Source organism: Micromesistius poutassou, assembly GCF_964030765.1.
Source record: "Micromesistius poutassou genome assembly, chromosome: 8".
Taxonomy (NCBI): domain Eukaryota; kingdom Metazoa; phylum Chordata; class Actinopteri; order Gadiformes; family Gadidae; genus Micromesistius; species Micromesistius poutassou.
The window spans coordinates 2,995,334-3,023,126 of NC_140278.1; the positions used below are offsets into that span (position 1 = coordinate 2,995,334).

At 44.1% G+C, this 27,793-nt stretch overlaps 37 non-coding genes across 37 annotated transcripts; all 37 read left to right on the top strand.

Annotated features, from left to right (window-relative positions):
- The first annotated feature begins 2,950 nt into the window (after window positions 1-2,950).
- Window positions 2,951-3,066, top strand: LOC311352216 (U5 spliceosomal RNA). The gene has a single exon (XR_014636801.1). It is a non-coding gene; the product is annotated as a U5 spliceosomal RNA (small nuclear RNA).
- Window positions 3,067-3,616: 550 nt separating this feature from the next.
- LOC311352247 (U5 spliceosomal RNA) lies at window positions 3,617-3,731 on the top strand. Its single transcript, XR_014636829.1, has one exon. It is a non-coding gene; the product is annotated as a U5 spliceosomal RNA (small nuclear RNA).
- Window positions 3,732-4,280: 549 nt separating this feature from the next.
- Window positions 4,281-4,395, top strand: LOC311352297 (U5 spliceosomal RNA). Its single transcript, XR_014636874.1, has one exon. It is a non-coding gene; the product is annotated as a U5 spliceosomal RNA (small nuclear RNA).
- A 741-nt stretch (window positions 4,396-5,136) lies between these two features.
- Window positions 5,137-5,250, top strand: LOC311352286 (U5 spliceosomal RNA). Its single transcript, XR_014636864.1, has one exon. It is a non-coding gene; the product is annotated as a U5 spliceosomal RNA (small nuclear RNA).
- A 551-nt stretch (window positions 5,251-5,801) lies between these two features.
- LOC311352257 (U5 spliceosomal RNA) lies at window positions 5,802-5,915 on the top strand. Its single transcript, XR_014636838.1, has one exon. It is a non-coding gene; the product is annotated as a U5 spliceosomal RNA (small nuclear RNA).
- A 552-nt stretch (window positions 5,916-6,467) lies between these two features.
- LOC311352258 (U5 spliceosomal RNA) lies at window positions 6,468-6,582 on the top strand. The gene has a single exon (XR_014636839.1). It is a non-coding gene; the product is annotated as a U5 spliceosomal RNA (small nuclear RNA).
- A 549-nt stretch (window positions 6,583-7,131) lies between these two features.
- Window positions 7,132-7,246, top strand: LOC311352219 (U5 spliceosomal RNA). Its single transcript, XR_014636804.1, has one exon. It is a non-coding gene; the product is annotated as a U5 spliceosomal RNA (small nuclear RNA).
- Window positions 7,247-7,987: 741 nt separating this feature from the next.
- On the top strand, window positions 7,988-8,103 carry LOC311352335 (U5 spliceosomal RNA). Its single transcript, XR_014636905.1, has one exon. It is a non-coding gene; the product is annotated as a U5 spliceosomal RNA (small nuclear RNA).
- A 549-nt stretch (window positions 8,104-8,652) lies between these two features.
- On the top strand, window positions 8,653-8,766 carry LOC311352244 (U5 spliceosomal RNA). Its single transcript, XR_014636827.1, has one exon. It is a non-coding gene; the product is annotated as a U5 spliceosomal RNA (small nuclear RNA).
- Window positions 8,767-9,318: 552 nt separating this feature from the next.
- Window positions 9,319-9,433, top strand: LOC311352215 (U5 spliceosomal RNA). Its single transcript, XR_014636800.1, has one exon. It is a non-coding gene; the product is annotated as a U5 spliceosomal RNA (small nuclear RNA).
- A 549-nt stretch (window positions 9,434-9,982) lies between these two features.
- LOC311352225 (U5 spliceosomal RNA) lies at window positions 9,983-10,097 on the top strand. Its single transcript, XR_014636809.1, has one exon. It is a non-coding gene; the product is annotated as a U5 spliceosomal RNA (small nuclear RNA).
- Window positions 10,098-10,648: 551 nt separating this feature from the next.
- LOC311352259 (U5 spliceosomal RNA) lies at window positions 10,649-10,763 on the top strand. The gene has a single exon (XR_014636840.1). It is a non-coding gene; the product is annotated as a U5 spliceosomal RNA (small nuclear RNA).
- Window positions 10,764-11,313: 550 nt separating this feature from the next.
- LOC311352291 (U5 spliceosomal RNA) lies at window positions 11,314-11,428 on the top strand. The gene has a single exon (XR_014636868.1). It is a non-coding gene; the product is annotated as a U5 spliceosomal RNA (small nuclear RNA).
- A 550-nt stretch (window positions 11,429-11,978) lies between these two features.
- Window positions 11,979-12,093, top strand: LOC311352282 (U5 spliceosomal RNA). Its single transcript, XR_014636860.1, has one exon. It is a non-coding gene; the product is annotated as a U5 spliceosomal RNA (small nuclear RNA).
- Window positions 12,094-12,642: 549 nt separating this feature from the next.
- Window positions 12,643-12,756, top strand: LOC311352261 (U5 spliceosomal RNA). The gene has a single exon (XR_014636842.1). It is a non-coding gene; the product is annotated as a U5 spliceosomal RNA (small nuclear RNA).
- A 551-nt stretch (window positions 12,757-13,307) lies between these two features.
- Window positions 13,308-13,422, top strand: LOC311352226 (U5 spliceosomal RNA). Its single transcript, XR_014636810.1, has one exon. It is a non-coding gene; the product is annotated as a U5 spliceosomal RNA (small nuclear RNA).
- A 551-nt stretch (window positions 13,423-13,973) lies between these two features.
- On the top strand, window positions 13,974-14,088 carry LOC311352211 (U5 spliceosomal RNA). Its single transcript, XR_014636797.1, has one exon. It is a non-coding gene; the product is annotated as a U5 spliceosomal RNA (small nuclear RNA).
- A 550-nt stretch (window positions 14,089-14,638) lies between these two features.
- Window positions 14,639-14,753, top strand: LOC311352271 (U5 spliceosomal RNA). The gene has a single exon (XR_014636851.1). It is a non-coding gene; the product is annotated as a U5 spliceosomal RNA (small nuclear RNA).
- A 550-nt stretch (window positions 14,754-15,303) lies between these two features.
- On the top strand, window positions 15,304-15,418 carry LOC311352284 (U5 spliceosomal RNA). The gene has a single exon (XR_014636862.1). It is a non-coding gene; the product is annotated as a U5 spliceosomal RNA (small nuclear RNA).
- A 550-nt stretch (window positions 15,419-15,968) lies between these two features.
- LOC311352296 (U5 spliceosomal RNA) lies at window positions 15,969-16,083 on the top strand. Its single transcript, XR_014636873.1, has one exon. It is a non-coding gene; the product is annotated as a U5 spliceosomal RNA (small nuclear RNA).
- Window positions 16,084-16,632: 549 nt separating this feature from the next.
- Window positions 16,633-16,747, top strand: LOC311352275 (U5 spliceosomal RNA). The gene has a single exon (XR_014636855.1). It is a non-coding gene; the product is annotated as a U5 spliceosomal RNA (small nuclear RNA).
- Window positions 16,748-17,298: 551 nt separating this feature from the next.
- Window positions 17,299-17,413, top strand: LOC311352308 (U5 spliceosomal RNA). Its single transcript, XR_014636884.1, has one exon. It is a non-coding gene; the product is annotated as a U5 spliceosomal RNA (small nuclear RNA).
- Window positions 17,414-17,963: 550 nt separating this feature from the next.
- Window positions 17,964-18,078, top strand: LOC311352292 (U5 spliceosomal RNA). Its single transcript, XR_014636869.1, has one exon. It is a non-coding gene; the product is annotated as a U5 spliceosomal RNA (small nuclear RNA).
- A 550-nt stretch (window positions 18,079-18,628) lies between these two features.
- Window positions 18,629-18,743, top strand: LOC311352283 (U5 spliceosomal RNA). The gene has a single exon (XR_014636861.1). It is a non-coding gene; the product is annotated as a U5 spliceosomal RNA (small nuclear RNA).
- Window positions 18,744-19,292: 549 nt separating this feature from the next.
- On the top strand, window positions 19,293-19,407 carry LOC311352265 (U5 spliceosomal RNA). The gene has a single exon (XR_014636846.1). It is a non-coding gene; the product is annotated as a U5 spliceosomal RNA (small nuclear RNA).
- A 550-nt stretch (window positions 19,408-19,957) lies between these two features.
- On the top strand, window positions 19,958-20,073 carry LOC311352220 (U5 spliceosomal RNA). The gene has a single exon (XR_014636805.1). It is a non-coding gene; the product is annotated as a U5 spliceosomal RNA (small nuclear RNA).
- A 549-nt stretch (window positions 20,074-20,622) lies between these two features.
- LOC311352217 (U5 spliceosomal RNA) lies at window positions 20,623-20,738 on the top strand. Its single transcript, XR_014636802.1, has one exon. It is a non-coding gene; the product is annotated as a U5 spliceosomal RNA (small nuclear RNA).
- A 550-nt stretch (window positions 20,739-21,288) lies between these two features.
- Window positions 21,289-21,403, top strand: LOC311352313 (U5 spliceosomal RNA). Its single transcript, XR_014636885.1, has one exon. It is a non-coding gene; the product is annotated as a U5 spliceosomal RNA (small nuclear RNA).
- A 550-nt stretch (window positions 21,404-21,953) lies between these two features.
- On the top strand, window positions 21,954-22,068 carry LOC311352293 (U5 spliceosomal RNA). Its single transcript, XR_014636870.1, has one exon. It is a non-coding gene; the product is annotated as a U5 spliceosomal RNA (small nuclear RNA).
- A 550-nt stretch (window positions 22,069-22,618) lies between these two features.
- LOC311352314 (U5 spliceosomal RNA) lies at window positions 22,619-22,733 on the top strand. Its single transcript, XR_014636886.1, has one exon. It is a non-coding gene; the product is annotated as a U5 spliceosomal RNA (small nuclear RNA).
- Window positions 22,734-23,283: 550 nt separating this feature from the next.
- Window positions 23,284-23,398, top strand: LOC311352315 (U5 spliceosomal RNA). Its single transcript, XR_014636887.1, has one exon. It is a non-coding gene; the product is annotated as a U5 spliceosomal RNA (small nuclear RNA).
- Window positions 23,399-23,948: 550 nt separating this feature from the next.
- Window positions 23,949-24,063, top strand: LOC311352316 (U5 spliceosomal RNA). The gene has a single exon (XR_014636888.1). It is a non-coding gene; the product is annotated as a U5 spliceosomal RNA (small nuclear RNA).
- A 550-nt stretch (window positions 24,064-24,613) lies between these two features.
- On the top strand, window positions 24,614-24,728 carry LOC311352317 (U5 spliceosomal RNA). Its single transcript, XR_014636889.1, has one exon. It is a non-coding gene; the product is annotated as a U5 spliceosomal RNA (small nuclear RNA).
- Window positions 24,729-25,277: 549 nt separating this feature from the next.
- Window positions 25,278-25,392, top strand: LOC311352266 (U5 spliceosomal RNA). Its single transcript, XR_014636847.1, has one exon. It is a non-coding gene; the product is annotated as a U5 spliceosomal RNA (small nuclear RNA).
- A 551-nt stretch (window positions 25,393-25,943) lies between these two features.
- On the top strand, window positions 25,944-26,058 carry LOC311352318 (U5 spliceosomal RNA). The gene has a single exon (XR_014636890.1). It is a non-coding gene; the product is annotated as a U5 spliceosomal RNA (small nuclear RNA).
- Window positions 26,059-26,607: 549 nt separating this feature from the next.
- On the top strand, window positions 26,608-26,723 carry LOC311352218 (U5 spliceosomal RNA). Its single transcript, XR_014636803.1, has one exon. It is a non-coding gene; the product is annotated as a U5 spliceosomal RNA (small nuclear RNA).
- A 550-nt stretch (window positions 26,724-27,273) lies between these two features.
- Window positions 27,274-27,388, top strand: LOC311352319 (U5 spliceosomal RNA). Its single transcript, XR_014636891.1, has one exon. It is a non-coding gene; the product is annotated as a U5 spliceosomal RNA (small nuclear RNA).
- The last annotated feature ends 405 nt before the right edge of the window (window positions 27,389-27,793 follow it).

The following is a 27,793-nucleotide window of genomic DNA, read 5'->3' on the forward strand; positions in this document are numbered from 1 at the left end:
GCTGGGGCAGGAAGAAGCAGGTGGAGCCCGTCGATGGAAATTTGGTAGCGCTAACTGGGATAAATTTCAGGCGGTGAGCAAGGTTAGGTGTGGGGATATTTCTGGAGGGTGTATGGAGGATGTAGACAAGTTTAATGCAGAGCTTGTCACAGCAATTATACAGTCAGCAGAAGAGTCAATTCCGAAAAGTGGCGGGAGTAAGAGGAAAAAGGCTGTTCCGTGGTGGGATGAAAGCTGTGGGAAGGCAGTAAAGGAGAGAAATAGAGCGTTTAGGCGTCTGAAGGCACTCCACTCAATGGAGGCATTAATGCAGTATAAAAAGGCTCAAGCAGTAGTCAGGAAAACTATAAGAACAGCAAAGCGGGCATATTGGAGAAAGTATTGTAATACCATAGGTAGAGAGACCAAGTTACCAGATATTTGGGGAATGATAAGAAGAATGAGTGGCATTCGGGGATATCGGGAAATCCCAGTGCTTCAAGGAAATAACATAGTAGCTGTAAGTAGCATGGAAAAGGCAGAGATGCTGGCCCAAACTCTGGTCAAAGTGCACAGCTCAGAGAACCTGTCAGACCTAGCAAAGCAGCAGAGAGAGTCAACACTAGCAAATAATCCTGACATCAGGGCAAGGAAGGTAGCGACAGCTGATAGCTCGGAGAGTCGGTTTAGCCTGTTTGAGCTAAAGAAAGCCATCTCTAGTGCCAGGCAAACTGCTCCAGGGAAGGACAATGTATGCTATAGCATGCTGATGCATTTGGATGATGCTTCACTGATGGTGGTACTGAAGCTGTTCAACCTGATATGGGTAAAGGGCAAAATTCCGAAGGCATGGAAAGAGTCTGTTATAGTACCCATATTAAAACCAGGGAAAGATCCCTCAGAAGCATCTAGTTATAGGCCCATAGCATTAACGTCCCATTTAGGGAAGACAATGGAGAGAATGGTTACAGAGAGATTGAACTATATAATGGAAAGTAGACAGCTGTTCTCTCCGTGTCAGAGTGGTTTCCGCAAAGGGAGGAATACTATGGATGCTATTTTGTATTTGGAATCAGAAATTAGAAAGGCTCAGACAAATAAAGAAATGGTTATAGCAGTCATGTTTGACATTGAAAAAGCATACGATATGCTATGCAATTTGGCATATTTGCAAGGTAAAATGCAAAAAGCAATCCAGACGGTGGAGCAGTGGGCGAATAAGTGGGGCTTTAAAGTGTCAGTCCCCAAGACTCAGGTAATATGTTTCGCTAAGAGGCATAAGTTGCTATCATTAAAATTGTATGATCAGACACTTGAACAAGTGAGTATAGTTCGATTTCTTGGTGTCTGGTTTGATGAAAAACTGACGTGGGGACAGCATATAGGGAAAGTTAAAACAAAGTGTAAAAAGATAAATAATCTGCTAAGGTGTCTCTCAGGGCAGGATTGGGGGGCATCCAGGGCATCGTTGCGCAATATCTACTGGGCGCTTATGAGGGCTGCGCTGGATTATGGGTGTACAGCGTACATGTCTGCCGCAGAATGTAATTTAAAGAAGCTAGAGGTGGAACAAACCCTGGCTTTGAGGGTGTGCAGCGGAGCATTAAGGACTTCTCCGGTAGCTGCAGTACAGGTGGAGATGGGGGAAATGCCGTTGCGCCTCAGGAGGGTGAAAATGATGCTGGCATACTGGGTCGGTCTACAAGGGCATGATGGAAGCCATCCAACAAAGACTGTCTTGTGTGAATGTGCAGAGCACGCAAAGTCAGATTTTATGAGCTTTGGGTGGGTGGCTAATAGCAGGGCAAATAGTATAGGCCTGCAAAACATCAGGTACTGCTCCACAGGTGCAGGTTCATCTTTCCCTCCCTGGCTGGTGGTGGCAGCAGAAGTGGACCTGGGGCTTCTGGGAGAAATTAAAAAGAGCCCGAAACAAGTGTCATACATAGTACAGAGATATTTGGACAGTAAATTTTCGAACAGAACAATGGTGTTCACTGATGGATCCAAAGATCCTAAGACCGGGCGTACAGGAGTGGCGTTTCATATTCCAGAGAAGAGGGTGGGGATCAAAAAGAGAGCTACAGATGAGCTGGCAGTGTACACCACAGAGCTAATAGCTGTTTTGATGAGTCTGCAGTGGGTCAAAGAAAACGGGCATCAGAGTACTGTGGTCGCATCTGACAGCGTAGCAGCTCTGACCAGCATTAAATCAGGAAGATCATGTAGACAGGACATTCTGAGTAACATTTATAGTATTATGTATGAGCTGGATGAAGAGGAAATACAGGTCAGCTTTGTGTGGGTCCCAGCACATGTGGGAGTGGAAGGGAACGAGGATGCTGATATATTGGCAAAGCAGGCGCTCAAGTCCCATGTGGTGGAATTAGATGTGCCATTGAGTAAAGCTGAAGCAAAAAGTATAATTAAAAAACATATGTGCACAACATGGCAGGAGGTGTGGGATTTTGTGGATACAGGCAGGCACCTGCATAACATCCAAAAACAGGTTGGTGGTGGGAGGAGAGCCAGTAGAAGTAGGAGGGAAGAGGCAGTTTTAACCCGATTGAGGATAGGGCACACAGGATCAAACAAAACACTACACATGATAGGGAAGCATCCAACAGGAAATTGTGAGCTTTGTGGGGAGGTAGAGTCCGTGGAACATGTATTAATTTGGTGTCCAGCATATGAAGAAGAGAGGAAGAAAATGGAAGAGTCTGTGAGACAAGAAAAGATACACTTCTCCTTAGAGAGTATCCTCAGTGAGGCATCAAATGTATATGGAAAGGTCTTGTCTTTTTTAAAAGAGACAGGTTTGGAACATAGGGTTTGAGTGTCCTTTCTTTTCTTTATTATTATATTTTGTTTCCTGACACTCTCCTGCTCACACTCCAGCTCAGAGGGTGGCGGTAATGCGCCGGTAAGCTGGTTGCCAACCGCCGTTAAACAAAAAGAAGAAGAAGAAGAAGCACTCAGGTTTCTCTTCAGATCGTATAAATCTTTCGCCTTTTACTAAAGATTTCCGTGGAGAGGAACAATATGAGTTTCAACAAATTTTTTGCCGCTCTGCCGCAAGGTGGGGCGTTCTTTCCCTGTTTAAGAAAAACGGTCTGCATCGCAGAGGGTGAGCTCGTGTTGCTTGACTGCACAGCACAGTGTGGTTTACGTGGCCACAAAAATGTGCCCAACACTTGTGGCATGAATGAATCGCTCCACTGAAAGTATTAAAATGAGACTAAATACTTTTATCTTTTCTATCCACCAGATGGCAGTCAATATGCACTTTTCACAGTACACCTTTTGCCAGTCACACAAGAAGTATAGACTGTGGACTCGGCCTATCCGTACAAAGCTCCTAAGTAATTCCTCTGTACGTTCCATTATGCAAACGCATGAAACCGGTGACAGGCAACTACCCACAGTGCTTTGCCAAACGGTAAATGTACTCTTTAAATGACATTTCAATTGGCACACTGTGTTATCCAGAATCCACCGTGGCAATCTGTAGCCTTAACTCTAGTGCCTCTGGTTATCACTGCAAAAGTCAAACTATAGGCCACTGTTTGTGTAAAAAACCTCACTTAAGGTATTAGGTGGGACAATGGGTCGACATTTGAACGCGCATCAACGGCAGCACTCAGGTTTCTCTTCAGATCGTATAAATCTTTCGCCTTTTACTAAAGATTTCCGTGGAGAGGAACAATATGAGTTTCAACTAATTTTTTGCCGCTCTGCCGCAAGGTGGGGCGTTCTTTCCCTGTTTAAGAAAAACGGTCTGCATCGCAGAGGGTGAGCTCGTGTTGCTTGACTGCACAGCACAGTGTGGTTTACGTGGCCACAAAAATGTGCCCAACACTTGTGGCATGAATGAATCGCTCCACTGAAAGTATTGAAATGAGACGAAATACTTTTATCTTTTCTATCCACCAGATGGCAGTCAATATGCACTTTTCACAGTACACCTTTTGCCAGTCACACAAGAAGTATAGACTGTGGACTCGGCCTATCCGTACAAAGCTCCTAAGTAATTCCTCTGTACGTTCCATTATGCGAACGCATGAAACCGGTGACAGGCAACTACCCACAGTGCTTTGCCAAACGGTAAATGTACTCTTTAAATGACATTTCAATTGGCACACTGTGTTATCCAGAATCCACCGTGGCAATCTGTAGCCTTAACTCTAGTGCCTCTGGTTATCACTGCAAAAGTCAAACTATAGGCCACTGTTTGTGTAAAAAACCTCACTTAAGGTATTAGGTGGGACAATGGGTCGACATTTGAACGCGCATCAACGGCAGCACTCAGGTTTCTCTTCAGATCGTATAAATCTCTCGCCTTTTATTAAAGATTTCCGTGGAGAGGAACAATATGAGTTTCAACTAATTTTTTGCAGCTCTGCCGCAAGGTGGGGCTTTCTTTCGCTGTTTAAGAAAAACGGTCTGCATCGCAGAGGGTGAGCTCGTGTTGCTTGACTGCACAGCACAGTGTGGTTTACGTGGCCACATAAATGTGCCCAACACTTGTGGCTTTTACTAAAGATTTCCGTGGAGAGGAACAATATGAGTTTCAACTAATTTTTTGCCGCTCTGCCGCAAGGTGGGGCTTTCTTTCCCTGTTTAAGAAAAACGGTCTGCATCAAAGAGGGTGAGCTCGTGTTGCTTGACTGCACAGCACAGTGTGGTTTACGTGGCCACAAAAATGTGCCCAACACTTGTGGCATGAATGAATCGCTCCACTGAAAGTATTGAAATGAGACGAAATACTTTTATCTTTTCTATCCACCAGATGGCAGTCAATATGCACTTTTCACAGTACACCTTTTGCCAGTCACACAAGAAGTATAGACTGTGGACTCGGCCTATCCGTACAAAGCTCCTAAGTAATTCCTCTGTACGTTCCATTATGCGAACGCATGAAACCGGTGACAGGCAACTACCCACAGTGCTTTGCCAAACGGTAAATGTACTCTTTAAATGACATTTCAATTGGCACACTGTGTTATCCAGAATCCACCGTGGCAATCTGTAGCCTTAACTCTAGTGCCTCTGGTTATCACTGCAAAAGTCAAACTATAGGCCACTGTTTGTGTAAAAAACCTCACTTAAGGTATTAGGTGGGACAATGGGTCGACATTTGAACGCATATCAACGGAAGCACTCAGGTTTCTCTTCAGATCGTATAAATCTTTTGCCTTTTACTAAAGATTTCCGTGGAGAGGAAGAATATGAGTTTCAACTAATTTTTTGCCGCTCTGCCGCAAGGTGGGGCTTTCTTTCCCTGTTTAAGAAAAACGGTCTGCATCGCAGAGGGTGAGCTCGTGTTGCTTGACTGCACAGCACAGTGTGGTTTACGTGGCCACAAAAATGTGCCCAACACTTGTGGCATGAATGAATCGCTCCACTGAAAGTATTGAAATGAGACGAAATACTTTTATCTTTTCTATCCACCAGATGGCAGTCAATATGCACTTTTCACAGTACACCTTTTGCCAGTCACACAAGAAGTATAGACTGTGGACTCGGCCTATCCGTACAAAGCTCCTAAGTAATTCCTCTGTACGTTCCATTATGCGAACGCATGAAACCGGTGACAGGCAACTACCCACAGTGCTTTGCCAAACGGTAAATGTACTCTTTAAATGACATTTCAATTGGCACACTGTGTTATCCAGAATCCACCGTGGCAATATGTAGCCTTAACTCTAGTGCCTCTGGTTATCACTGCAAAAGTCAAACTATAGGCCACTGTTTGTGTAAAAAACCTCACTTAAGGTATTAGGTGGGACAATGGGTCGACATTTGAACGCGCATCAACGGCAGCACTCAGGTTTCTCTTCAGATCGTATAAATCTTTCGCCTTTTACTAAAGATTTCCGTGGAGAGGAACAATATGAGTTTCAACAAATTTTTTGCCGCTCTGCCGCAAGGTGGGGCTTTCATTCGCTGTTTAAGAAAAACGGTCTGCATCGCAGAGGGTGAGCTCGTGTTGCTTGACTGCACAGCACAGTGTGGTTTACGTGGCCACAAAAATGTGCCCAACACTTGTGGCATGAATGAATCGCTCCACTGAAAGTATTGAAATGAGACGAAATACTTTTATCTTTTCTATCCACCAGATGGCAGTCAATATGCACTTTTCACAGTAGACCTTTTGCCAGTCACACAAGAAGTATAGACTGTGGACTCGGCCTATCCGTACAAAGCTCATAAGTAATTCCTCTGTACGTTCCATTATGCAAACGCATGAAACCGGTGACAGGCAACTACCCGCAGTGCTTTGCCAAACGGTAAATGTACTCTTTAAATGACATTTCAATTGGCACACTGTGTTATCCAGAATCCACCGTGGCAATCTGTAGCCTTAACTCTAGTGCCTCTGGTTATCACTGCAAAAGTCAAACTATAGGCCACTGTTTGTGTAAAAAACCTCACTTAAGGTATTAGGTGGGACAATGGGTCGACATTTGAACGCACATCAACGGCAGAACTCAGGTTTCTCTTCAGATCGTATAAATCTTTCGCCTTTTACGAAAGATTTCCGTGGAGAGGAACAATATGAGTTTCAACTAATTTTTTGCCGCTCTGCCGCAAGGTGGGGCGTTCTTTCCCTGTTTAAGAAAAACGGTCTGCATCGCAGAGGGTGAGCTCGTGTTGCTTGACTGCACAGCACAGTGTGGTTTACGTGGCCACAAAAATGTGCCCAACACTTGTGGCATGAATGAATCGCTCCACTGAAAGTATTGAAATGAGACGAAATACTTTTATCTTTTCTATCCAGCAGATGGCAGTCAATATGCGCTTTTCACAGTACACCTTTTGTCAGTCACACAAGAAGTATAGACTGTGGACTCGGCCTATCCGTACAAAGCTCCTAAGTAATTCCTCTGTACGTTCCATTATGCGAACGCATGAAACCGGTGACAGGAAACTACCCACAGTGCTTTGCCAAACGGTAAATGTACTCTTTAAATGACATTTCAATTGGCACACTGTGTTATCCAGAATCCACCGTGGCAATATGTAGCCTTAACTCTAGTGCCTCTGGTTATCACTGCAAAAGTCAAACTATAGGCCACTGTTTGTGTAAAAAACCTCACGTAAGGTATTAGGTGGGACAATGGGTCGACATTTGAACGCGCATCAACGGCAGCACTCAGGTTTCTCTTCAGATCGTATAAATCTTTCGCCTTTTACTAAAGATTTCCGTGGAGAGGAACAATATGAGTTTCAACTAATTTTTTGCAGCTCTGCCGCAAGGTGGGGCTTTCTTTCGCTGTTTAAGAAAAACGGTCTGCATCGCAGAGGGTGAGCTCGTGTTGCTTGACTGCACAGCACAGTGTGGTTTACGTGGCCACATAAATGTGCCCAACACTTGTGGCTTTTACTAAAGATTTCCGTGGAGAGGAACAATATGAGTTTCAACTAATTTTTTGCCGCTCTGCCGCAAGGTGGGGCTTTCTTTCCCTGTTTAAGAAAAACGGTCTGCATCAAAGAGGGTGAGCTCGTGTTGCTTGACTGCACAGCACAGTGTGGTTTACGTGGCCACAAAAATGTGCCCAACACTTGTGGCATGAATGAATCGCTCCACTGAAAGTATTGAAATGAGACGAAATACTTTTATCTTTTCTATCCACCAGATGGCAGTCAATATGCACTTTTCACAGTACACCTTTTGCCAGTCACACAAGAAGTATAGACTGTGGACTCGGCCTATCCGTACAAAGCTCCTAAGTAATTCCTCTGTACGTTCCATTATGCGAACGCATGAAACCGGTGACAGGCAACTACCCACAGTGCTTTGCCAAACGGTAAATGTACTCTTTAAATGACATTTCAATTGGCACACTGTGTTATCCAGAATCCACCGTGGCAATCTGTTGCCTTAACTCTAGTGCCTCTGGTTATCACTGCAAAAGTCAAACTATAGGCCACTGTTTGTGTAAAAAACCTCACTTAAGGTATTAGGTGGGACAATGGGTCGACATTTGAACGCGCATCAACGGCAGCACTCAGGTTTCTCTTCAGATCGTATAAATCTTTCGCCTTTTACTAAAGATTTCCGTGGAGAGGAACAATATGAGTTTTAACTAATTTTTTGACGCTCTGCCGCAAGGTGGAGCTTTCTTTCCCTGTTTAAGAAAAACGGTCTGCATCGCAGAGGGTGAGCTTGTGTTGCTTGACTGCACAGCACAGTGTGGTTTACGTGGCCACAAAAATGTGCCCAACACTTGTGGCATGAATGAATCGCTCCACTGAAAGTATTGAAATGAGACGAAATACTTTTATCTTTTCTATCCACCAGATGGCAGTCAATATGCACTTTTCACAGTACACCTTTTGCCAGTCACACAAGAAGTATAGACTGTGGACTCGGCCTATCCGTACAAAGCTCCTAAGTAATTCCTCTGTACGTTCCATTATGCGAACGCATGAAACCGGTGACAGGCAACTACCCACAGTGCTTTGCCAAACGGTGAATGTACTCTTTAAATGACATTTCTATTGGCACACTGTGTTATCCAGAATCCACCGTGGCAATATGTAGCCTTAACTCTAGTGCCTCTGGTTATCACTGCAAAAGTCAAACTATAGGCCACTGTTTGTGTAAAAAACCTCACTTAAGGTATTAGGTGGGACAATGGGTCGACATTTGAACGCACATCAACGGCAGCACTCAGGTTTCTCTTCAGATCGTATAAATCTTTCGCCTTTTACTAAAGATTTCCGTGGAGAGGAACAATATGAGTTTCAACTAATTTTTTGCCGCTCTGCCGCAAGGTGGGGCTTTCTTTCCCTGTTTAAGAAAAACGGTCTGCATCGCAGAGGGTGAGCTCGTGTTGCTTGACTGCACAGCACAGTGTGGTTTACGTGGCCACAAAAATGTGCCCAACACTTGTGGCATGAATGAATCGCTCCACTGAAAGTATTGAAATGAGACGAAATACTTTTATCTTTTCTATCCACCAGATGGCAGTCAATATGCACTTTTCACAGTACACCTTTTGCCAGTCACACAAGAAGTATAGACTGTGGACTCGGCCTATCCGTACTAAGCTCCTAAGTAATTCCTCTGTACGTTCCATTATGCGAACGCATGAAACCGGTGACAGGCAACTACCCACAGGGCTTTGCCAAACGGTAAATGTACTCTTTAAATGACATTTCAATTGGCACACTGTGTTATCCAGAATCCACCGTGGCAATCTGTAGCCTTAACTCTAGTGCCTCTGGTTATCACTGCAAAAGTCAAACTATAGGCCACTGTTTGTGTAAAAAACCTCACTTAAGGTATTAGGTGGGACAATGGGTCGACATTTGAACGCGTATCAACGGCAGCACTCAGGTTTCTCTTCAGATCGTATAAATCTTTCGCCTTTTACTAAAGATTTCCGTGGAGAGGAACAATATGAGTTTCAACTAATTTTTTGCCGCTCTGCTGCAAGGCGGGGCTTTCTTTCCCTGTTTAAGAAAAACGGTCTGCATCGCAGAGGGTGAGCTCGTGTTGCTTGACTGCACAGCACAGTGTGGTTTACGTGGCCACAAAAATGTGCCCAACACTTGTGGCATGAATGAATCGCTCCACTGAAAGTATTGAAATGAGACGAAATACTTTTATCTTTTCTATCCAGCAGATGGCAGTCAATATGCACTTTTCACAGTACACCTTTTGCCAGTCACACAAGAAGTATAGACTGTGGACTCGGCCTATCCGTACAAAGCTCCTAAGTAATTCCTCTGTACGTTCCATTATGCGAACGCATGAAACCGGTGACAGGCAACTACCCACAGTGCTTTGCCAAACGGTAAATGTACTCTTTAAATGACATTTCAATTGGCACACTGTGTTATCCAGAATCCACCGTGGCAATCTGTTGCCTTAACTCTAGTGCCTCTGGTTATCACTGCAAAAGTCAAACTATAGGCCACTGTTTGTGTAAAAAACCTCACTTAAGGTATTAGGTGGGACAATGGGTCGACATTTGAACGCGCATCAACGGCAGCACTCAGGTTTCTCTTCAGATCGTATAAATCTTTCGCCTTTTACTAAAGATTTCCGTGGAGAGGAACAATATGAGTTTCAACTAATTTTTTGCCGCTCTGCCGCAAGGTGGGGTGTTCTTTCCCTGTTTAAGAATAACGGTCTGCATCGCAGAGGGTGAGCTTGTGTTGCTTGACTGCACAGCACAGTGTGGTTTACGTGGCCACAAAAATGTGCCCAACACTTGTGGCATGAATGAATCGCTCCACTGAAAGTATTGAAATGAGACGAAATACTTTTATCTTTTCTATCCAGCAGATGGCAGTCAATATGCACTTTTCACAGTACACCTTTTGCCAGTCACACAAGAAGTATAGACTGTGGACTCGGCCTATCCGTACAAAGCTCCTAAGTAATTCCTCTGTACGTTCCATTATGCGAACGCATGAAACCGGTGACAGGCAACTACCCACAGTGCTTTGCCAAACGGTAAATGTACTCTTTAAATGACATTTCAATTGGCACACGGTGTTATCCAGAATCCACCGTGGCAATCTGTAGCCTTAACTCTAGTGCCTCTGGTTATCACTGCAAAAGTCAAACTATAGGCCACTGTTTGTGTAAAAAACCTCACTTAAGGTATTAGGTGGGACAATGGGTCGACATTTGAACGCGCATCAACGGCAGCACTCAGGTTTCTCTTCAGATCGTATAAATCTTTCGCCTTTTACTAAAGATTTCCGTGGAGAGGAACAATATGAGTTTCAACTAATTTTTTGCCGCTCTGCCGCAAGGTGGGGCGTTCTTTCCCTGTTTAAGAAAAACGGTCTGCATCGCAGAGGGTGGGCTCGTGTTGCTTGACTGCACAGCACAGTGTGGTTTACGTGGCCACAAAAATGTGCCCAACACTTGTGGCATGAATGAATCGCTCCACTGAAAGTATTGAAATGAGACGAAATACTTTTATCTTTTCTATCCACCAGATGGCAGTCAATATGCACTTTTCACAGTACACCTTTTGCCAGTCACACAAGAAGTATAGACTGTGGACTCGGCCTATCCGTACAAAGCTCCTAAGTAATTCCTCTGTACGTTCCATTATGCGAACGCATGAAACCGGTGACAGGCAACTACCCACAGTGCTTTGCCAAACGGTAAATGTACTCTTTAAATGACATTTCAATTGGCACACTGTGTTATCCAGAATCCACCGTGGCAATCTGTAGCCTTAACTCTAGTGCCTCTGGTTATCACTGCAAAAGTCAAACTATAGGCCACTGTTTGTGTAAAAAACCTCACTTAAGGTATTAGGTGGGACAATGGGTCGACATTTGAACGCACATCAACGGCAGCACTCAGGTTTCTCTTGAGATCGTATAAATCTTTCGCCTTTTACTAAAGATTTCCGTGGAGAGGAACAATATGAGTTTCAACTAATTTATTGCCGCTCTGCCGCAAGGTGGGGCGTTCTTTCCCTGTTTAAGAAAAACGGTCTGCATCACAGAGGGTGAGCTCGTGTTGCTTGACTGCACAGCACAGTGTGGTTTACGTGGCCACAAAAATGTGCCCAACACTTGTGGCATGAATGAATCGCTCCACTGAAAGTATTGAAATGAGACGAAATACTTTTATCTTTTCTATCCACCAGATGGCAGTCAATATGCACTTTTCACAGTACACCTTTTGCCAGTCACACAAGAAGTATAGACTGTGGACTCGGCCTATCCGTACAAAGCTCCTAAGTAATTCCTCTGTACGTTCCATTATGCAAACGCATGAAACCGGTGACAGGCAACTACCCACAGTGCTTTGCCAAACGGTAAATGTACTCTTTAAATGACATTTCAATTGGCACACTGTGTTATCCAGAATCCACCGTGGCAATCTGTAGCCTTAACTCTAGTGCCTCTGGTTATCACTGCAAAAGTCAAACTATAGGCCACTGTTTGTGTAAAAAACCTCACTTAAGGTATTAGGTGGGACAATGGGTCGACATTTGAACGCGCATCAACGGCAGCACTCAGGTTTCTCTTCAGATCGTATAAATCTTTCGCCTTTTACTAAAGATTTCCGTTGAGAGGAACAATATGAGTTTCAACTAATTTTTTGCCGCTCTGCCGCAAGGTGGGGCGTTCTTTCCCTGTTTAAGAAAAACGGTCTGCATCGCAGAGGGTGGGCTCGTGTTGCTTGACTGCACAGCACAGTGTGGTTTACGTGGCCACAAAAATGTGCCCAACACTTGTGGCATGAATGAATCGCTCCACTGAAAGTATTGAAATGAGACGAAATACTTTTATCTTTTCTATCCACCAGATGGCAGTCAATATGCACTTTTCACAGTACACCTTTTGCCAGTCACACAAGAAGTATAGACTGTGGACTCGGCCTATCCGTACAAAGCTCCTAAGTAATTCCTCTGTACGTTCCATTATGCGAACGCATGAAACCGGTGACAGGCAACTACCCACAGTGCTTTGCCAAACGGTAAATGTACTCTTTAAATGACATTTCAATTGGCACACTGTGTTATCCAGAATCCACCGTGGCAATCTGTAGCCTTAACTCTAGTGCCTCTGGTTATCACTGCAAAAGTCAAACTATAGGCCACTGTTTGTGTAAAAAACCTCACTTAAGGTATTAGGTGGGACAATGGGTCGACATTTGAACGCGCATCAACGGCAGCACTCAGGTTTCTCTTCAGATCGTATAAATCTTTCGCCTTTTACTAAAGATTTCCGTGGAGAGGAACAATATGAGTTTCAACTAAGTTTTTGCCGCTCTGCCGCAAGGTGGGGCGTTCTTTCCCTGTTTAAGAAAAACGGTCTGCATCGCAGAGGGTGGGCTCGTGTTGCTTGACTGCACAGCACAGTGTGGTTTACGTGGCCACATAAATGTGCCCAACACTTGTGGCATGAATGAATCGCTCCACTGAAAGTATTGAAATGAGACGAAATACTTTCATCTTTTCTATCCACCAGATGGCAGTCAATATGCACTTTTCACAGTACACCTTTTGCCAGTCACACAAGAAGTATAGACTGTGGACTCGGCCTATCCATACAAAGCTCCTAAGTAATTCCTCTGTACGTTCCATTATGCAAACGCATGAAACCGGTGACAGGCAACTACCCACAGTGCTTTGCCAAACGGTAAATGTACTCTTTAAATGACATTTCAATTGGCACACTGTGTTATCCAGAATCCACCGTGGCAATCTGTAGCCTTAACTCTAATGCCTCTGGTTATCACTGCAAAAGTCAAACTATAGGCCACTGTTTGTGTAAAAAACCTCACTTAAGGTATTAGGTGGGACAATGGGTCGACATTTGAACGCACATCAACGGCAGCACTCAGGTTTCTCTTCAGATCGTATAAATCTTTCGCCTTTTACTAAAGATTTCCGTGGAGAGGAACAATATGAGTTTCAACTAATTTTTTGCCGCTCTGCCGCAAGGTGGGGTGTTCTTTCCCTGTTTAAGAAAAACGGTCTGCATCGCAGAGGGTGAGCTCGTGTTGCTTGACTGCACAGCACAGTGTGGTTTACGTGGCCACAAAAATGTGCCCAACACTTGTGGCATGAATGAATCGCTCCACTGAAAGTATTGAAATGAGACGAAATACTTTTATCTTTTCTATCCACCAGATGGCAGTCAATATGCACTTTTCACAGTACACCTTTTGCCAGTCACACAAGAAGTATAGACTGTGGACTCGGCCTATCCGTACAAAGCTCCTAAGTAATTCCTCTGTACGTTCCATTATGCAAACGCATGAAACCGGTGACAGGCAACTACCCACAGTGCTTTGCCAAACGGTAAATGTACTCTTTAAATGACATTTCAATTGGCACACTGTGTTATCCAGAATCCACTGTGGCAATCTGTAGCCTTAACTCTAGTGCCTCTGGTTATCACTGCAAAAGTCAAACTATAGGCCACTGTTTGTGTAAAAAACCTCACTTAAGGTATTAGGTGGGACAATGGGTCGACATTTGAACGCGCATCAACGGCAGCACTCAGGTTTCTCTTCAGATCGTATAAATCTTTTGCCTTTTACTAAAGATTTCCGTGGAGAGGAACAATATGAGTTTCAACTAATTTTTTGCCGCTCTGCCGCAAGGTGGGGCGTTCTTTCCCTGTTTAAGAAAAACGGTCTGCATCGCAGAGGGTGGGCTCGTGTTGCTTGACTGCACAGCACAGTGTGGTTTACGTGGCCACAAAAATGTGCCCAACACTTGTGGCATGAATGAATCGCTCCACTGAAAGTATTGAAATGAGACGAAATACTTTTATCTTTTCTATCCACCAGATGGCAGTCAATATGCACTTTTCACAGTACACCTTTTGCCAGTCACACAAGAAGTATAGACTGTGGACTCGGCCTATCCGTACAAAGCTCCTAAGTAATTCCTCTGTACGTTCCATTATGCGAACGCATGAAACCGGTGACAGGCAACTACCCACAGTGCTTTGCCAAACGGTAAATGTACTCTTTAAATGACATTTCAATTGGCACACTGTGTTATCCAGAATCCACCGTGGCAATCTGTAGCCTTAACTCTAGTGCCTCTGGTTATCACTGCAAAAGTCAAACTATAGGCCACTGTTTGTGTAAAAAACCTCACTTAAGGTATTAGGTGGGACAATGGGTCGACATTTGAACGCACATCAACGGCAGCACTCAGGTTTCTCTTCAGATCGTATAAATCTTTCGCCTTTTACTAAAGATTTCCGTGGAGAGGAACAATATGAGTTTCAACTAATTTTTTGCCGCTCTGCCGCAAGGTGGGGCGTTCTTTCCCTGTTTAAGAAAAACGGTCTGCATCGCAGAGGGTGAGCTCGTGTTGCTTGACTGCACAGCACAGTGTGGTTTACGTGGCCACAAAAATGTGCCCAACACTTGTGGCATGAATGAATCGCTCCACTGAAAGCATTGAAATGAGACGAAATACTTTCATCTTTTCTATCCACCAGATGGCAGTCAATATGCACTTTTCACAGTACACCTTTTGCCAGTCACACAAGAAGTATAGACTGTGGACTCGGCCTATCCATACAAAGCTCCTAAGTAATTCCTCTGTACGTTCCATTATGCAAACGCATGAAACCGGTGACAGGCAACTACCCACAGTGCTTTGCCAAACGGTAAATGTACTCTTTAAATGACATTTCAATTGGCACACTGTGTTATCCAGAATCCACCGTGGCAATCTGTAGCCTTAACTCTAGTGCCTCTGGTTATCACTGCAAAAGTCAAACTATAGGCCACTGTTTGTGTAAAAAACCTCACTTAAGGTATTAGGTGGGACAATGGGTCGACATTTGAACGCACATCAACGGCAGCACTCAGGTTTCTCTTCAGATCGTATAAATCTTTCGCCTTTTACTAAAGATTTCCGTGGAGAGGAACAATATGAGTTTCAACTAATTTTTTGCCGCTCTGCCGCAAGGTGGGGCGTTCTTTCCCTGTTTAAGAAAAACGGTCTGCATCGCAGAGGGTGAGCTCGTGTTGCTTGACTGCACAGCACAGTGTGGTTTACGTGGCCACAAAAATGTGCCCAACACTTGTGGCATGAATGAATCGCTCCACTGAAAGTATTGAAATGAGACGAAATACTTTTATCTTTTCTATCCACCAGATGGCAGTCAATATGCACTTTTCACAGTACACCTTTTGCCAGTCACACAAGAAGTATAGACTGTGGACTCGGCCTATCCGTACAAAGCTCCTAAGTAATTCCTCTGTACGTTCCATTATGCAAACGCATGAAACCGGTGACAGGCAACTACCCACAGTGCTTTGCCAAACGGTAAATGTACTCTTTAAATGACATTTCAATTGGCACACTGTGTTATCCAGAATCCACCGTGGCAATCTGTAGCCTTAACTCTAGTGCCTCTGGTTATCACTGCAAAAGTCAAACTATAGGCCACTGTTTGTGTAAAAAACCTCACTTAAGGTATTAGGTGGGACAATGGGTCGACATTTGAACGCGCATCAACGGCAGCACTCAGGTTTCTCTTCAGATCGTATAAATCTTTCGCCTTTTACTAAAGATTTCCGTGGAGAGGAACAATATGAGTTTCAACTAATTTTTTGCCGCTCTGCCGCAAGGTGGGGCGTTCTTTCCCTGTTTAAGAAAAACGGTCTGCATCGCAGAGGGTGGGCTCGTGTTGCTTGACTGCACAGCACAGTGTGGTTTACGTGGCCACAAAAATGTGCCCAACACTTGTGGCATGAATGAATCGCTCCACTGAAAGTATTGAAATGAGACGAAATACTTTCATCTTTTCTATCCACCAGATGGCAGTCAATATGCACTTTTCACAGTACACCTTTTGCCAGTCACACAAGAAGTATAGACTGTGGACTCGGCCTATCCATACAAAGCTCCTAAGTAATTCCTCTGTACGTTCCATTATGCAAACGCATGAAACCGGAGACAGGCAACTACCCACAGTGCTTTGCCAAACGGTAAATGTACTCTTTAAATGACATTTCAATTGGCACACTGTGTTATCCAGAATCCACCGTGGCAATCTGTAGCCTTAACTCTAATGCCTCTGGTTATCACTGCAAAAGTCAAACTATAGGCCACTGTTTGTGTAAAAAACCTCACTTAAGGTATTAGGTGGGACAATGGGTCGACATTTGAACGCACATCAACCGCAGCACTCAGGTTTTTCTTCAGACCGTATAAATCTTTCGCCTTTTACTAAAGATTTCCGTGGAGAGGAACAATATGAGTTTCAACTAATTTTTTGCCGCTCTGCCGCAAGGTGGGGTGTTCTTTCCCTGTTTAAGAAAAACGGTCTGCATCGCAGAGGGTGAGCTCGTGTTGCTTGACTGCACAGCACAGTGTGGTTTACGTGGCCACAAAAATGTGCCCAACACTTGTGGCATGAATGAATCGCTCCACTGAAAGTATTGAAATGAGACGAAATACTTTTATCTTTTCTATCCACCAGATGGCAGTCAATATGCACTTTTCACAGTACACCTTTTGCCAGTCACACAAGAAGTATAGACTGTGGACTCGGCCTATCCGTACAAAGCTCCTAAGTAATTCCTCTGTACGTTCCATTATGCAAACGCATGAAACCGGTGACAGGCAACTACCCACAGTGCTTTGCCAAACGGTAAATGTACTCTTTAAATGACATTTCAATTGGCACACTGTGTTATCCAGAATCCACCGTGGCAATCTGTAGCCTTAACTCTAGTGCCTCTGGTTATCACTGCAAAAGTCAAACTATAGGCCACTGTTTGTGTAAAAAACCTCACTTAAGGTATTAGGTGGGACAATGGGTCGACATTTGAACGCGCATCAACGGCAGCACTCAGGTTTCTCTTCAGATCGTATAAATCTTTCGCCTTTTACTAAAGATTTCCGTGGAGAGGAACAATATGAGTTTCAACTAATTTTTTGCCGCTCTGCCGCAAGGTGGGGCGTTCTTTCCCTGTTTAAGAAAAACGGTCTGCATCGCAGAGGGTGGGCTCGTGTTGCTTGACTGCACAGCACAGTGTGGTTTACGTGGCCACAAAAATGTGCCCAACACTTGTGGCATGAATGAATCGCTCCACTGAAAGTATTGAAATGAGACGAAATACTTTTATCTTTTCTATCCACCAGATGGCAGTCAATATGCACTTTTCACAGTACACCTTTTGCCAGTCACACAAGAAGTATAGACTGTGGACTCGGCCTATCCGTACAAAGCTCCTAAGTAATTCCTCTGTACGTTCCATTATGCGAACGCATGAAACCGGTGACAGGCAACTACCCACAGTGCTTTGCCAAACGGTAAATGTACTCTTTAAATGACATTTCAATTGGCACACTGTGTTATCCAGAATCCACCGTGGCAATCTGTAGCCTTAACTCTAGTGCCTCTGGTTATCACTGCAAAAGTCAAACTATAGGCCACTGTTTGTGTAAAAAACCTCACTTAAGGTATTAGGTGGGACAATGGGTCGACATTTGAACGCACATCAACGGCAGCACTCAGGTTTCTCTTGAGATCGTATAAATCTTTCGCCTTTTACTAAAGATTTCCGTGGAGAGGAACAATATGAGTTTCAACTAATTTATTGCCGCTCTGCCGCAAGGTGGGGCGTTCTTTCCCTGTTTAAGAAAAACGGTCTGCATCACAGAGGGTGAGCTCGTGTTGCTTGACTGCACAGCACAGTGTGGTTTACGTGGCCACAAAAATGTGCCCAACACTTGTGGCATGAATGAATCGCTCCACTGAAAGTATTGAAATGAGACGAAATACTTTTATCTTTTCTATCCACCAGATGGCAGTCAATATGCACTTTTCACAGTACACCTTTTGCCAGTCACACAAGAAGTATAGACTGTGGACTCGGCCTATCCGTACAAAGCTCCTAAGTAATTCCTCTGTACGTTCCATTATGCAAACGCATGAAACCGGTGACAGGCAACTACCCACAGTGCTTTGCCAAACGGTAAATGTACTCTTTAAATGACATTTCAATTGGCACACTGTGTTATCCAGAATCCACCGTGGCAATCTGTAGCCTTAACTCTAGTGCCTCTGGTTATCACTGCAAAAGTCAAACTATAGGCCACTGTTTGTGTAAAAAACCTCACTTAAGGTATTAGGTGGGACAATGGGTCGACATTTGAACGCGCATCAACGGCAGCACTCAGGTTTCTCTTCAGATCGTATAAATCTTTCGCCTTTTACTAAAGATTTCCGTTGAGAGGAACAATATGAGTTTCAACTAATTTTTTGCCGCTCTGCCGCAAGGTGGGGCGTTCTTTCCCTGTTTAAGAAAAACGGTCTGCATCGCAGAGGGTGGGCTCGTGTTGCTTGACTGCACAGCACAGTGTGGTTTACGTGGCCACAAAAATGTGCCCAACACTTGTGGCATGAATGAATCGCTCCACTGAAAGTATTGAAATGAGACGAAATACTTTCATCTTTTCTATCCACCAGATGGCAGTCAATATGCACTTTTCACAGTACACCTTTTGCCAGTCACACAAGAAGTATAGACTGTGGACTCGGCCTATCCATACAAAGCTCCTAAGTAATTCCTCTGTACGTTCCATTATGCAAACGCATGAAACCGGAGACAGGCAACTACCCACAGTGCTTTGCCAAACGGTAAATGTACTCTTTAAATGACATTTCAATTGGCACACTGTGTTATCCAGAATCCACCGTGGCAATCTGTAGCCTTAACTCTAATGCCTCTGGTTATCACTGCAAAAGTCAAACTATAGGCCACTGTTTGTGTAAAAAACCTCACTTAAGGTATTAGGTGGGACAATGGGTCGACATTTGAACGCACATCAACCGCAGCACTCAGGTTTTTCTTCAGATCGTATAAATCTTTCGCCTTTTACTAAAGATTTCCGTGGAGAGGAACAATATGAGTTTCAACTAATTTTTTGCCGCTCTGCCGCAAGGTGGGGTGTTCTTTCCCTGTTTAAGAAAAACGGTCTGCATCGCAGAGGGTGAGCTCGTGTTGCTTGACTGCACAGCACAGTGTGGTTTACGTGGCCACAAAAATGTGCCCAACACTTGTGGCATGAATGAATCGCTCCACTGAAAGTATTGAAATGAGACGAAATACTTTTATCTTTTCTATCCACCAGATGGCAGTCAATATGCACTTTTCACAGTACACCTTTTGCCAGTCACACAAGAAGTATAGACTGTGGACTCGGCCTATCCGTACAAAGCTCCTAAGTAATTCCTCTGTACGTTCCATTATGCAAACGCATGAAACCGGTGACAGGCAACTACCCACAGTGCTTTGCCAAACGGTAAATGTACTCTTTAAATGACATTTCAATTGGCACACTGTGTTATCCAGAATCCACCGTGGCAATCTGTAGCCTTAACTCTAGTGCCTCTGGTTATCACTGCAAAAGTCAAACTATAGGCCACTGTTTGTGTAAAAAACCTCACTTAAGGTATTAGGTGGGACAATGGGTCGACATTTGAACGCGCATCAACGGCAGCACTCAGGTTTCTCTTCAGATCGTATAAATCTTTCGCCTTTTACTAAAGATTTCCGTGGAGAGGAACAATATGAGTTTCAACTAATTTTTTGTCGCTCTGCCGCAAGGTGGGGCGTTCTTTCCCTGTTTAAGAAAAACGGTCTGCATCGCAGAGGGTGGGCTCGTGTTGCTTGACTGCACAGCACAGTGTGGTTTACGTGGCCACAAAAATGTGCCCAACACTTGTGGCATGAATGAATCGCTCCACTGAAAGTATTGAAATGAGACGAAATACTTTTATCTTTTCTATCCACCAGATGGCAGTCAATATGCACTTTTCACAGTACACCTTTTGCCAGTCACACAAGAAGTATAGACTGTGGACTCGGCCTATCCGTACAAAGCTCCTAAGTAATTCCTCTGTACGTTCCATTATGCGAACGCATGAAACCGGTGACAGGCAACTACCCACAGTGCTTTGCCAAACGGTAAATGTACTCTTTAAATGACATTTCAATTGGCACACTGTGTTATCCAGAATCCACCGTGGCAATCTGTAGCCTTAACTCTAGTGCCTCTGGTTATCACTGCAAAAGTCAAACTATAGGCCACTGTTTGTGTAAAAAACCTCACTTAAGGTATTAGGTGGGACAATGGGTCGACATTTGAACGCGCATCAACGGCAGCACTCAGGTTTCTCTTCAGATCGTATAAATCTTTCGCCTTTTACTAAAGATTTCCGTGGAGAGGAACATTATGAGTTTCAACTAATTTTTTGCCGCTCTGCCGCAAGGTGGGGCGTTCTTTCCCTGTTTAAGAAAAACGGTCTGCATCGCAGAGGGTGGGCTCGTGTTGCTTGACTGCACAGCACAGTGTGGTTTACGTGGCCACAAAAATGTGCCCAACACTTGTGGCATGAATGAATCGCTCCACTGAAAGTATTGAAATGAGACGAAATACTTTCATCTTTTCTATCCACCAGATGGCAGTCAATATGCACTTTTCACAGTACACCTTTTGCCAGTCACACAAGAAGTATAGACTGTGGACTCGGCCTATCCGTACAAAGCTCCTAAGTAATTCCTCTGTACGTTCCATTATGCGAACGCATGAAACCGGTGACAGGCAACTACCCACAGTGCTTTGCCAAACGGTAAATGTACTCTTTAAATGACATTTCAATTGGCACACGGTGTTATCCAGAATCCACCGTGGCAATCTGTAGCCTTAACTCTAGTGCCTCTGGTTATCACTGCAAAAGTCAAACTATAGGCCACTGTTTGTGTAAAAAACCTCACTTAAGGTATTAGGTGGGACAATGGGTCGACATTTGAACGCGCATCAACGGCAGCACTCAGGTTTCTCTTCAGATCGTATAAATCTTTCGCCTTTTACTAAAGATTTCCGTGGAGAGGAACAATATGAGTTTCAACTAATTTTTTGCCGCTCTGCCGCAAGGTGGGGCGTTCTTTCCCTGTTTAAGAAAAACGGTCTGCATCGCAGAGGGTGGGCTCGTGTTGCTTGACTGCACAGCACAGTGTGGTTTACGTGGCCACAAAAATGTGCCCAACACTTGTGGCATGAATGAATCGCTCCACTGAAAGTATTGAAATGAGACGAAATACTTTTATCTTTTCTATCCACCAGATGGCAGTCAATATGCACTTTTCACAGTACACCTTTTGCCAGTCACACAAGAAGTATAGACTGTGGACTCGGCCTATCCGTACAAAGCTCCTAAGTAATTCCTCTGTACGTTCCATTATGCGAACGCATGAAACCGGTGACAGGCAACTACCCACAGTGCTTTGCCAAACGGTAAATGTACTCTTTAAATGACATTTCAATTGGCACACTGTGTTATCCAGAATCCACCGTGGCAATCTGTAGCCTTAACTCTAGTGCCTCTGGTTATCACTGCAAAAGTCAAACTATAGGCCACTGTTTGTGTAAAAAACCTCACTTAAGGTATTAGGTGGGACAATGGGTCGACATTTGAACGCACATCAACGGCAGCACTCAGGTTTCTCTTGAGATCGTATAAATCTTTCGCCTTTTACTAAAGATTTCCGTGGAGAGGAACAATATGAGTTTCAACTAATTTATTGCCGCTCTGCCGCAAGGTGGGGCGTTCTTTCCCTGTTTAAGAAAAACGGTCTGCATCGCAGAGGGTGAGCTCGTGTTGCTTGACTGCACAGCACAGTGTGGTTTACGTGGCCACAAAAATGTGCCCAACACTTGTGGCATGAATGAATCGCTCCACTGAAAGTATTGAAATGAGACGAAATACTTTTATCTTTTCTATCCACCAGATGGCAGTCAATATGCACTTTTCACAGTACACCTTTTGCCAGTCACACAAGAAGTATAGACTGTGGACTCGGCCTATCCGTACAAAGCTCCTAAGTAATTCCTCTGTACGTTCCATTATGCAAACGCATGAAACCGGTGACAGGCAACTACCCACAGTGCTTTGCCAAACGGTAAATGTACTCTTTAAATGACATTTCAATTGGCACACTGTGTTATCCAGAATCCACCGTGGCAATCTGTAGCCTTAACTCTAGTGCCTCTGGTTATCACTGCAAAAGTCAAACTATAGGCCACTGTTTGTGTAAAAAACCTCACTTAAGGTATTAGGTGGGACAATGGGTCGACATTTGAACGCGCATCAACGGCAGCACTCAGGTTTCTCTTCAGATCGTATAAATCTTTCGCCTTTTACTAAAGATTTCCGTGGAGAGGAACAATATGAGTTTCAACTAATTTTTTGCCGCTCTGCCGCAAGGTGGGGCGTTCTTTCCCTGTTTAAGAAAAACGGTCTGCATCGCAGAGGGTGGGCTCGTGTTGCTTGACTGCACAGCACAGTGTGGTTTACGTGGCCACAAAAATGTGCCCAACACTTGTGGCATGAATGAATCGCTCCACTGAAAGTATTGAAATGAGACGAAATACTTTTATCTTTTCTATCCACCAGATGGCAGTCAATATGCACTTTTCACAGTACACCTTTTGCCAGTCACACAAGAAGTATAGACTGTGGACTCGGCCTATCCGTACAAAGCTCCTAAGTAATTCCTCTGTACGTTCCATTATGCGAACGCATGAAACCGGTGACAGGCAACTACCCACAGTGCTTTGCCAAACGGTAAATGTACTCTTTAAATGACATTTCAATTGGCACACTGTGTTATCCAGAATCCACCGTGGCAATCTGTAGCCTTAACTCTAGTGCCTCTGGTTATCACTGCAAAAGTCAAACTATAGGCCACTGTTTGTGTAAAAAACCTCACTTAAGGTATTAGGTGGGACAATGGGTCGACATTTGAACGCACATCAACGGCAGCACTCAGGTTTCTCTTCAGATCGTATAAATCTTTCGCCTTTTACTAAAGATTTCCGTGGAGAGGAACAATATGAGTTTCAACTAATTTTTTGCCGCTCTGCCGCAAGGTGGGGCGTTCTTTCCCTGTTTAAGAAAAACGGTCTGCATCGCAGAGGGTGAGCTCGTGTTGCTTGACTGCACAGCACAGTGTGGTTTACGTGGCCACAAAAATGTGCCCAACACTTGTGGCATGAATGAATCGCTCCACTGAAAGTATTGAAATGAGACGAAATACTTTCATCTTTTCTATCCACCAGATGGCAGTCAATATGCACTTTTCACAGTACACCTTTTGCCAGTCACACAAGAAGTATAGACTGTGGACTCGGCCTATCCATACAAAGCTCCTAAGTAATTCCTCTGTACGTTCCATTATGCAAACGCATGAAACCGGTGACAGGCAACTACCCACAGTGCTTTGCCAAACGGTAAATGTACTCTTTAAATGACATTTCAATTGGCACACTGTGTTATCCAGAATCCACCGTGGCAATCTGTAGCCTTAACTCTAGTGCCTCTGGTTATCACTGCAAAAGTCAAACTATAGGCCACTGTTTGTGTAAAAAACCTCACTTAAGGTATTAGGTGGGACAAGGGGTCGACATTTGAACGCACATCAACGGCAGCACTCAGGTTTCTCTTCAGATCGTATAAATCTTTCGCCTTTTACTAAAGATTTCCGTGGAGAGGAACAATATGAGTTTCAACTAATTTTTTGCCGCTCTGCCGCAAGGTGGGGCGTTCTTTCCCTGTTTAAGAAAAACGGTCTGCATCGCAGAGGGTGAGCTCGTGTTGCTTGACTGCACAGCACAGTGTGGTTTACGTGGCCACAAAAATGTGCCCAACACTTGTGGCATGAATGAATCGCTCCACTGAAAGTATTGAAATGAGACGAAATACTTTTATCTTTTCTATCCACCAGATGGCAGTCAATATGCACTTTTCACAGTACACCTTTTGCCAGTCACACAAGAAGTATAGACTGTGGACTCGGCCTATCCGTACAAAGCTCCTAAGTAATTCCTCTGTACGTTCCATTATGCAAACGCATGAAACCGGTGACAGGCAACTACCCACAGTGCTTTGCCAAACGGTAAATGTACTCTTTAAATGACATTTCAATTGGCACACTGTGTTATCCAGAATCCACCGTGGCAATCTGTAGCCTTAACTCTAGTGCCTCTGGTTATCACTGCAAAAGTCAAACTATAGGCCACTGTTTGTGTAAAAAACCTCACTTAAGGTATTAGGTGGGACAATGGGTCGACATTTGAACGCGCATCAACGGCAGCACTCAGGTTTCTCTTCAGATCGTATAAATCTTTCGCCTTTTACTAAAGATTTCCGTGGAGAGGAACAATATGAGTTTCAACTAATTTTTTGCCGCTCTGCCGCAAGGTGGGGCGTTCTTTCCCTGTTTAAGAAAAACGGTCTGCATCGCAGAGGGTGGGCTCGTGTTGCTTGACTGCACAGCACAGTGTGGTTTACGTGGCCACAAAAATGTGCCCAACACTTGTGGCATGAATGAATCGCTCCACTGAAAGTATTGAAATGAGACGAAATACTTTCATCTTTTCTATCCACCAGATGGCAGTCAATATGCACTTTTCACAGTACACCTTTTGCCAGTCACACAAGAAGTATAGACTGTGGACTCGGCCTATCCATACAAAGCTCCTAAGTAATTCCTCTGTACGTTCCATTATGCAAACGCATGAAACCGGAGACAGGCAACTACCCACAGTGCTTTGCCAAACGGTAAATGTACTCTTTAAATGACATTTCAATTGGCACACTGTGTTATCCAGAATCCACCGTGGCAATCTGTAGCCTTAACTCTAATGCCTCTGGTTATCACTGCAAAAGTCAAACTATAGGCCACTGTTTGTGTAAAAAACCTCACTTAAGGTATTAGGTGGGACAATGGGTCGACATTTGAACGCACATCAACCGCAGCACTCAGGTTTTTCTTCAGATCGTATAAATCTTTCGCCTTTTACTAAAGATTTCCGTGGAGAGGAACAATATGAGTTTCAACTAATTTTTTGCCGCTCTGCCGCAAGGTGGGGTGTTCTTTCCCTGTTTAAGAAAAACGGTCTGCATCGCAGAGGGTGAGCTCGTGTTGCTTGACTGCACAGCACAGTGTGGTTTACGTGGCCACAAAAATGTGCCCAACACTTGTGGCATGAATGAATCGCTCCACTGAAAGTATTGAAATGAGACGAAATACTTTTATCTTTTCTATCCACCAGATGGCAGTCAATATGCACTTTTCACAGTACACCTTTTGCCAGTCACACAAGAAGTATAGACTGTGGACTCGGCCTATCCGTACAAAGCTCCTAAGTAATTCCTCTGTACGTTCCATTATGCAAACGCATGAAACCGGTGACAGGCAACTACCCACAGTGCTTTGCCAAACGGTAAATGTACTCTTTAAATGACATTTCAATTGGCACACTGTGTTATCCAGAATCCACCGTGGCAATCTGTAGCCTTAACTCTAGTGCCTCTGGTTATCACTGCAAAAGTCAAACTATAGGCCACTGTTTGTGTAAAAAACCTCACTTAAGGTATTAGGTGGGACAATGGGTCGACATTTGAACGCGCATCAACGGCAGCACTCAGGTTTCTCTTCAGATCGTATAAATCTTTCGCCTTTTACTAAAGATTTCCGTGGAGAGGAACAATATGAGTTTCAACTAATTTTTTGCCGCTCTGCCGCAAGGTGGGGCGTTCTTTCCCTGTTTAAGAAAAACGGTCTGCATCGCAGAGGGTGGGCTCGTGTTGCTTGACTGCACAGCACAGTGTGGTTTACGTGGCCACAAAAATGTGCCCAACACTTGTGGCATGAATGAATCGCTCCACTGAAAGTATTGAAATGAGACGAAATACTTTTATCTTTTCTATCCACCAGATGGCAGTCAATATGCACTTTTCACAGTACACCTTTTGCCAGTCACACAAGAAGTATAGACTGTGGACTCGGCCTATCCGTACAAAGCTCCTAAGTAATTCCTCTGTACGTTCCATTATGCGAACGCATGAAACCGGTGACAGGCAACTACCCACAGTGCTTTGCCAAACGGTAAATGTACTCTTTAAATGACATTTCAATTGGCACACTGTGTTATCCAGAATCCACCGTGGCAATCTGTAGCCTTAACTCTAGTGCCTCTGGTTATCACTGCAAAAGTCAAACTATAGGCCACTGTTTGTGTAAAAAACCTCACTTAAGGTATTAGGTGGGACAATGGGTCGACATTTGAACGCGCATCAACGGCAGCACTCAGGTTTCTCTTCAGATCGTATAAATCTTTCGCCTTTTACTAAAGATTTCCGTGGAGAGGAACATTATGAGTTTCAACTAATTTTTTGCCGCTCTGCCGCAAGGTGGGGCGTTCTTTCCCTGTTTAAGAAAAACGGTCTGCATCGCAGAGGGTGGGCTCGTGTTGCTTGACTGCACAGCACAGTGTGGTTTACGTGGCCACAAAAATGTGCCCAACACTTGTGGCATGAATGAATCGCTCCACTGAAAGTATTGAAATGAGACGAAATACTTTCATCTTTTCTATCCACCAGATGGCAGTCAATATGCACTTTTCACAGTACACCTTTTGCCAGTCACACAAGAAGTATAGACTGTGGACTCGGCCTATCCGTACAAAGCTCCTAAGTAATTCCTCTGTACGTTCCATTATGCAAACGCATGAAACCGGTGACAGGCAACTACCCACAGTGCTTTGCCAAACGGTAAATGTACTCTTTAAATGACATTTCAATTGGCACACTGTGTTATCCAGAATCCACCGTGGCAATCTGTAGCCTTAACTCTAGTGCCTCTGGTTATCACTGCAAAAGTCAAACTATAGGCCACTGTTTGTGTAAAAAACCTCACTTAAGGTATTAGGTGGGACAATGGGTCGACATTTGAACGCGCATCAACGGCAGCACTCAGGTTTCTCTTCAGATCGTATAAATCTTTCGCCTTTTACTAAAGATTTCCGTGGAGAGGAACAATATGAGTTTCAACTAATTTTTTGCCGCTCTGCCGCAAGGTGGGGCGTTCTTTCCCTGTTTAAGAAAAACGGTCTGCATCGCAGAGGGTGAGCTCGTGTTGCTTGACTGCACAGCACAGTGTGGTTTACGTGGCCACAAAAATGTGCCCAACACTTGTGGCATGAATGAATCGCTCCACTGAAAGTATTGAAATGAGACGAAATACTTTCATCTTTTCTATCCACCAGATGGCAGTCAATATGCACTTTTCACAGTACACCTTTTGCCAGTCACACAAGAAGTATAGACTGTGGACTCGGCCTATCCATACAAAGCTCCTAAGTAATTCCTCTGTACGTTCCATTATGCAAACGCATGAAACCGGTGACAGGCAACTACCCACAGTGCTTTGCCAAACGGTAAATGTACTCTTTAAATGACATTTCAATTGGCACACTGTGTTATCCAGAAT